The following is a 9,022-nucleotide window of genomic DNA, read 5'->3' as shown; positions in this document are numbered from 1 at the left end:
AATGCTTAATAGATCCTGCTGCACAGAACAATTTTTTTTTACACTTGTTTCAGCACACTATATTCCACTTTGGTATGTCAGGTTTCCCTTAAAACAGTTGGGTTTCAGTCCTTTGTCTCCACAGGGCAGTGCTACTTCAGCTTGTTATTCATGTATAATTATACTTTGCCTGAATTAGACTGTAATTACAGCCTAGAACCCAGAAGTCTGTTTCTACTTTCTGAGATTTTTTATTGTTCAGTTTTAGTTTCTAGTTTTTCAGGTTCATTTGCTCTGAGCTGAAGACCAGATGAAGCTTTCTTCATCTGTGTGATTTAGGTTGTAATGGAAAAACTTGTCATCTTTTTCAGAAGTTTTTCTCAGCTCTTACAACTAAACATGGCAAACTGATTTCTTTGCTGAATTCCTTCTCATTGTAAAACATTGTTGTGGTTTATTTTAATACAGACAGACAAAGACCTTGTACTATATATAGGGTGCTCCATCCTTGCAATCTCAGAGCACTTCATAAATAGATAAGAGATATCAAAGAAGCAAAAGAGTGTTCAAGGGCAGAAGCACCACACCATGGCTCTTATTAAAGTAATAAACCAGCCTTTACACAAGGGACCATTCCCTATATCTTTTATTTGTTAATATGGTTATTGTCTCCTTCAATTTACTTCATAGATCATGGGAGTAAGAGAAGGGGTGAATAAGTCAGTAAATGCTTTGCACAGCAAGATAAATTATTTTACTTGATTAATCTGCTTGTTACTGTACAATTCCACCTTGTGATTCTTTTAACAAAAAAAATAGCCAGAAACTTCTTTCCCCACTAAAGAAGCCCACCATCTCAGCCAAAGTCTACTCTGAAATAAAGCCTCATGACTGAGGCTTTACAAAGCTGTAGGTTCAAACAGGATTTGGTATTGGATATTTTCTCTGTGTTTAGCTACCAAGTTAAATTCAATTTGTATGTCTAGATTGAGAACTTTATCCCAGTCCAAGAAAAATCTAATATTCCACAATAATAAAGTAAAATCTGATTATTATGTTTTACATTCAAAACACACTTTACGGAATAACTCCCCTGTCAAACAACAAACTCTTTTCACTAAGAGACATAGTATTGTGCTGTTCACCAGCACAGATCCATTGAAACAGCTGCTAAGAAATCCTTAAAGATAAGATAGTGGAGAAGTGTTGCTATGTGCTTTGTGATTATACTCTTTGGAACATTGTTTAAATTGCAGCATCAGCATCTTCAGTCTTACAAAATTTCAATGTTTGTTTACTCTCCACAGGTAGCTACGACTGTTGCCCATCAAAAAATTTACCTATCAAAATCAATGGAAGATCAGCTTTTTTAATAAGCCAAGTTCACTCTATTTAAAAAGTGACCTCTTTCCATAAAACTTAAATCATAGGCTGTACTCTAAATGTTTAGAAATGCAAGTGTGGTGCTTTGTAGGAACAGCAGCTTGAACCTCTTGCATTTCTAGTGCCAGTGGGGTCAGACCTCTCCTGGTGCAGTAGAGTAGGATGCCAGGAGCTGGAAGTCTGGTGGGGAGTTTTGTCCCTTATACCAAGCATGGATACAGGCTGCTTCTATATCTCAGAATGCCATGTGGCATCTTTTATTCAAAGTTTTCCACTTTTTGATCAAAATGTGTTCCTATGACTGCAAGGTTAATATTCTGTGGAGTTTTCTTTCGTTTCTAGTCACATTTTTCAAAGTCAAAAGAAAAGGAAATGGTAGATGGGACTAACCCGAATGTGCTGCTGCTTATCTTCTGTGCTGAGTAATGTAATCAGGATCATCAAAGTTCTGTGAAACTGTGCTGATGTTAACAAAAACATCACAAAACAGATGCATGGGTAGAGAAAAGAGGCTTCTGACCTGCATGCAGAAATTTCTTAGCTCAGAGCAGTGACATTCTTACTGAGAGTTGATCTGAACCTTTGCCAGCCGAGCCATGTATGAAGAGGCCTTTCATGGCTTCTTTTGGGATGCTCTGGAGGATGGAGGTTCTAGTAGAAGAGAGATGCAGGGGTTGCAGAGCAGCTCATGTCGCAGGCTGGTCATCCTTAGTCCACCAGGTTAATTGTGCTTGCTCGGTCGTGGGACACTTCAGGACACATTGTTTATTTTTCTTTTAAATTTCTTTGAAAATCATCTGCAAAAGTTAAGAAAAGATGTTTTTAAGAAGCCTTGAGTAAATTTACCCTCAAACTACTGCCCTAGCAAGAAAATAAATATTTGTGGCCATGTCTAAAAAATGCATGACCATCCTATAATCTGGTTGCCAAGTCTGAATGGCAGTGTTTCCGTGCCTGGCCCCGTTGCTGTCTGTGCTAGCAGCTGATGAGGGCAGCCTCAAAGCAAATATTTGAAGCTTGGCAAGAATATGCTGCTCTTCCTTTGCTTCCTGGATGGCATGTTTGCTCTGAATGAGTTCTTGAAGCATCAGGGTAGTATGCAAACATTTCAGGATAAGATCTCATCCAGGATCTACAGAGGATCCAGTGACTATTTCCCTGGATGGTTAAGAAAATAGGGTTTTTTTCTGCTAGACAGTTTATCTAGCTGATAGATCTGGTTACTAATTCCATCATGAAGATAAACAGAGCTGTTCACACTGCAGGCTATTCTTTTAACCACTAGATGTGAGGGATTCAAAAATACAAGATAAGAGAACAAAGTGAAGGAAAGACAAGGTAATAAATTATAGCAAGTACACAATACTGGGTTTTATTAACAGTGATCTCAATTTAAAACAAAACAACAAACACAAACGTGTGGTCCTGAACTCTAAACAGAGGCATTTATCAAAGGAATCTTGAGTTTATGTCAGAGCACTTCAGTTACAGTCATCAGCAAAATCTAATCAATAGCTGCCTTCTAACTAATGCAGGTTAATGACCTAGTCCATCAACTGTGCAGGGTCTCACGTAGCACTATATGGGTTGGCAAGGGCTGTTATTTTGTTTGGTGTTTTTTTAAATAACCCCACTGACTTATATACTATGAATATAATTATCTACTCTACTGCATCAAAAGATGTGTCGTGATTTAGAGTGACAAATTAAATGTAATGAAATTTGCCAATGGAAATCCTGAACATTTTTTTTTAGTACAGTAGCATGCATAACTGTATTTCAGTAATGAAACCCATTATAGCCTGCTGCAAAACAGTTTATTCACAAACACTTCAGCAATATTAGAGCTAAAAATCCATAGGCAGAATCAGGATCTTTGTAAAGAAAATTTGGAAGATAAGTCATTTCAAAGCTGGATGGAGGCACTGTCTTGCAAACATCACATTCACTTCCAGGCCCTTTTAATGACCTTACTCACGGGTGGCATGGAGCAGCTTAGACCCACTAAGAGAAACAGAGCTGCACAGATGGATTTAGAGGAGAAAGGAGAGGTGCTGTTCTTTTACTAATAAGAACAAATCCTCACTAAAACCACCAACTCAAGCTTTTGAATTCCACTAGAGTTTTAAATAAGGGCATATTAGTCCTGTTTGAGGAGCCTGGGATAGTCTGAGCAGGCTCTGGTGCCCGCAGCTATGGCACCAGAGCCCAGTCTTGTCTGAGGGTGATGTCTAGCTTCAGGGCCAGCTGGGCACAGGAAGCTTAGGGATGTTTTCAGAAAACTCTGTGATACACACAGACTCCAATTGTAATACTGTTTCTGTTTCAGTTGTCTTGGCTTATCTGTCCTTATAAGACTGTTACACGTGTTAGTAACTTCACCAAACATTACCCAAACCAAAAAAAAATATCATGGGGCTCTTACCTTGATGGTGGTGTATCTTCTCATTTTAGGATATAATTAAATCTAGCACACAGGACTTCATGACCACAATTCAGCACCTTCAATCTAAGTGGAAAAAAAAGTACCAATGAAGCCATCAATTTGGTTAAGATGAGACTGAAAGGTTCAGCTCTATCCAAGGAACAATTCCACTCAAATCAGGGTTCAAATCAGGAGGAAAAAAACAAACCTCAAACTCTTATAGATGGAGGAGTGGGGGTTTGCAAGCACTGGAGTTTTGCTTGTAGGAACTCACTAGAGCTATTGGTTTTTAATGATACATTTCATCACCAGCTTCACTTGAGATTGGAGGTCTGACCAATACTGAACCTTTCTATTTTACTCAGTAGAGTTAAATTTAACAGGGGGAATTCTAAAAGACCCATTAAAAACAGGAGGAAAAGCAGAATTTGAAGTCTCATGACCTTAAATCAAATAATCTTGTGACAGGCAGCGCGTGTAGAAAGAATAGTTTGCGGAAACATGTGATTAGGAATAAAATAAAATGAGGAAGAATGGAAAGGAAGAAAGAGGGAGACAGGCAAGCAGAGAGGCAGAAATTTATTCAGGCGCAGTGGGTAACCCAGCTGTGGGGACACCTGGGCTGAGACATGGAGTCTGCATCCTGCCTGCCTCATACAGAAGCAAAAAAACCCCAAACAAAATCCTTTCCTACCAAGCACTAATTAGAATACATCCTCAGATTTCATTTAACTTTGGTCTTTATTTTCTACAGAATGAGGTCAGTATCAGTAACCCTAAAATGAGGAAAAAAAGAACAAGGTTTTTTGCTTGTTAAAGTCTTGTGATTTTAATCCAGTCAATTTTATCTTTTGGGCGTTTGTGTTAACTACACTAACAGAGTTAACTTTGCTAAGAGATATGAAGGCAACACTCATTTTGAACCATCACATGCACTACCACGTTCAAACCAGCAGATCTGGCATTTTTTCAGTAAAATTAGCTCTGTTAATTGCAAAGATTCACCTTCCTCAGACAAATTTAGCTCAGAATACTGCCCAGCTTTCAGGCTGTAATTAAGGCAGGAGCTGCAGGACTGTGATTTCTACTTTCATTATAAGCAATTTTAGTAAATCCAATTTGAAACAGAAGACAAAGCTACAAAATGTTCTTTATGTGTCATTTCTCATTTTAATGTTCAAATTTCAATTGCTGTCATTCACTGTGGTCTGTTCAGAAAATAACTAAAATTATTCTTCTGGTATCCATCAAAAATTGTATGTATTTCTTTATAAACACATTTTTTTTTAATATCTGGTGTCTACTTTTATACTTACTCCCTTGTATTTACTCTAAGTGGTGAAGTCTCCCTCTTTTTATAACTGAAATAATGTTTTTACACATAAATTACTAAGCTTGTTGCTGATATTTATTCTTACCCAGTTAACGTCTTCCAAATTGTATAACCTTCCTTTATCTTGCCACAAGGTTTTCCATTTGTGATTTCAGTAAGGTGAAAGATCTTTCATGTAGGGAATTCCTACTTGCTGAGGTAGGTTCTTTGAAGGACTGGTTTAGAGAAACAAATCTCCCAGGCTCAATGTTGACCTTTGGGAGCCTTAACATTTATATACTAATGGTTTAGGAAAGCATAGAGTTGGAAAGGAAAGCACTTCTTTTTTGTGATGGGGATTCTCATAAGCAGTTGAAGCACCAAGACTGTTCCTTGTAAACTTTGAAAGCCTTACCTGCAACAAACCTGGTTTGAACTCAGCACAAGGTAAGCTTGTTATCATTGCTACATTTTTAATGCTCCACTAAGCCACCAATGGGCAAAGATGCTAAGCCTGATCACCCTGATCTAGCAAACTAATAAAATAATACAAAGTAGGTGCTGAAGGTAGATAAAGAAAATACAGAGTTCTTTCCTGCAGCTGGGAGCTCTGGCATCTGCCCACCAGCCATAAAGGGCAGCCAGAGAGCAGTAAGTGCCAAAAGCACCAGGACCATGAACTTGATGACTTAAATAGTAGGCTGCCTAAAAAGTCTCCAGGCTCTGCTGTAGAAAAGTCTGTATTTAATTGCTTGAGGAATACATATTATAAATTCAGTTTCTAAGCACAGAGTATGTGAAGCATTCCTTGAAGCACTTATTATTCATAATTCCCACGCAAATCAAGTGAAACACGGGGCCTCTATTTGCAGTGATAGCCAGTTAATCACGCCTACCTTTTCCATTTGGTCCATTACACAGCTTTTATTCTTTAGCTGCATAAACTGTGGTAGACTTTATTTTTCTAAAAGATCTTTTTTTCTAAAAACGGTTTGAAGATTTTGCAGTATGTCAGTCCATGATTTTGTGTGTGCTTAAAACCTGACAGTAGCTTTCCTTTCTGCATTATTATTTATCTTTGCTTTCGAGCAGGCTGACAAGGATACACAAATGGCAGACATAGTTTTTAAAAGCTAAAAATCTTCCTTTCTTTCCTGTTTAATGTTTTGAAATTTCTTGAAATCATCTGTCATTCAAAGTTATTACAGAATCACACAGAATCACAGGATTACTTTGGTTGGAAAAAACCTTCAAGATCATTGAGTCCCACCATTACCCTAATACTGACAAGGCCTTAACTAAACCATATCCCTAAGTACTAGGTCTATATGATTCTTAAATACCTCCAGATATGGTGACTCCATCACTGCCCTGGGCAGCCTGTTCCAATGCCTGATAACCCTTTCAGTGAAGAAATTCTTCCTAACATCAAATCTGTATCTCCCCTGGTGCAACTTGAGGCCATTACCTCTTGTCCTGTCACTTTCTATGTTTACAAGTGAAACATATTCTATCTGAAATTATTTTGGCTTGATGGTTTAAGAAGAAAATAAAGACATTGACTGTATGTAATGAATAAAGGATATGACCCTATTCTATTATGACAAAGTGAGTATAAGTCAGGTCACTGTAAAAGTGACTTGCAAGCAAGGCTTGGGATTTTAGTCTCAATTTTTGAAATCTGACCATTCAGTTTAATTAACAAATGCCAATGAAATATATTAGAAGGGTGGCAATGGTCCATGACTTCTGGATACTTAATTAAAACAAAGAACTATTGCCCAAGAGTAAGACCATTCTGCTGCCTCACTGTATGACTGTCAACACTGCAAAATCTTGGTTAAGGACAACCAAAAACAAGGTTAAAGAAATATTAGTGACAACATAAGAAGATGGTGGGAGGAGGAAGACAGAGATAGAAAGCAGGATAATAAAATGTTGCAGAACATTGCTCAGTCATGAGCTCATAGCAATGACCTTTTTCCTGACAGTTAAGCATAGACCGTGTCTCAGCCAGCGATGGCTTTTCAGTGTGATGCCGTTGCTAAGCTCTCCACAATAGGCATCCAAGCATATGCATTTAGATAGCAAGGTGAATCATCCTGGAGTAATGATAACTGAAGAGAATAAAACAAACAGTCAGATCTCAGTGAGACACTCTTAAACTTTGTTTGGGAAAAAGAAAAAAAAAAGTCCACCTCCAGGTCTCTAAAAATAGTCACATGAAAGTGCTGCTTCAGATACAGAGAAACGCTTTGCTTTCTTGGGCCTGTGCTAGAGGGTGCCTGCTGAAAAAAAACCCTCAGGTTGTGAGAGGACAGATACATTTGACTTTGTACATGAAGACTTTCATGGTTACATTTGGAGAGCTCATGGCTACTACAAGGTCTGAAGCCATGCTGTCATCCAGTGGAGCTAGATGGCATCATTTACGGTCCAGGGGGAAAGAGACAGAGGAAACATGTCTGCTTTCACAATGCCTTTATTGTTAAAGCCAGTCTGTTACTTGGGCTAAATCTGCTGTGAATATTTTGTAGATTTTGTTTATGTTACGAAAAAACTGGTCTGTGAGAAGCCTTGCTGATCAAGAAAACAATGCACAGTTTGTCTCCCAGCGAGAGTTCAATCAGCTCAGAAATTCACAGCTGGCTTAACAGGAGGGATGTACAAGCAGGAGGTAAAGTTCAGTGCAGCAACGCGTATTAAGAGGTGAACGGAATGGAATGAAACATAACATGAATGAATGACACAGGGAGTTGGAATCACTTCTGCTAATCACAGCCAAAGTAGTACAGCCTGCATGAGCCAGGGAAGGCAGCTCAGGGCTGTTGCTGGGTTGCACATTTGCTGTGTGGTGTAGAAGTCACTCCCTGAAAACACTGAAATTCTGGACAATCTTCAGTCAAGGGGACTTGGAATTAGTGGGTTTGGCCACATTTCTCCAGAGTGACTGAGGTATAAGAGGATGCAAGTAGCAAACATCAATTTTAATGCTTGCAATTCTCCACTTGCTCTTTTACCTGAGTTGTCATGCTGAACAGGAACTGTTAGAAGCTGTGGAAGTCCTACAGGAAAGCTGAGAAAAAGCAATCTCCTATAGAAGAATGGAAGATGTATTCACAGTTTTTACCACCTTCCTCCCTGGAGAAGCTGGGTGGAACCACAGACTTCTAAGACCTAAAAAAGGAGAGGTATGGTGGAAAGATCTTTGAAAAGTCATTCCAAATAATATAATTAAAAATGCAGCTTTTGAACCAATGTGCAACATTGGTGCTGAATTTATTTTGCTGAGTTTTCCCAATAAGATATTCGTAGTCAAGATGAAACTTCCGAGATGAGTATTTTTGGTACCTGAGAATATTTCCTTTTTTTATCCCATGAAAAAAAAGAAAATCCCATAAACCTGTAACAAATTTAATTTATCAGCAGCACATCAGGAAAGAAGTAGAGCAGAAAAGTGAAAAATAAAGTGATAGAAGATGTCAGGCTTATAGCCTGGATGACCTACTACTCCCTATTAAGTAGTTTCAGTACTGCTCTCAAGAAGGAATTATTACTTTTTTTGGCTAAATATGACAGTACAATGAGCATTTTACAGAGGAAGGATCAGAATAAAATAGAGAGTTCAGATGTCAGTTATGCATTTTTAGGTCTGTGCAGCAGGACAGTGTCATTCAGCAGTATTATCTGAGGACACAGACCTCAGAAAAAAGAAAAAAAAGTACAACAAAATGAGTTTGAACAATGCTAACAGCAAAACTATTTGTTTGTTTGCATACCAAAGTCCAAGGATTTAATCTAATAGTTCCTGCAGGTGATGTGTAGATCCTGAAGGCATCAGAAAAGATGTAAGAGCTGTGGCTCTAAATATAAACTCTGTCCATCCATCACCATTGACCCCCAGGCTTGAGCTTTCCTGATCC

At 38.4% G+C, this 9,022-nt stretch overlaps 1 long non-coding RNA gene across 1 annotated transcript; it reads right to left on the bottom strand.

The window, feature by feature from the left end:
* Positions 1 to 609: 609 nt before the first annotated feature.
* LOC127379930 (uncharacterized) lies at positions 610 to 4,009 on the bottom strand. Its single transcript, XR_007888389.1, has 2 exons — positions 3,788 to 4,009; positions 610 to 2,159 (listed from the first exon to the last, which is right to left on the bottom strand). It is a non-coding gene; the product is annotated as an uncharacterized LOC127379930 (long non-coding RNA).
* Between the last annotated feature and the right edge of the window lie 5,013 nt (positions 4,010 to 9,022).

Source organism: Apus apus, chromosome 1, assembly GCF_020740795.1.
Source record: "Apus apus isolate bApuApu2 chromosome 1, bApuApu2.pri.cur, whole genome shotgun sequence".
NCBI lineage: Eukaryota > Metazoa > Chordata > Aves > Apodiformes > Apodidae > Apus > Apus apus.
Note: the sequence above shows the minus strand (reverse complement) of the source record. Positions and strands in the feature narration are given on the sequence as shown.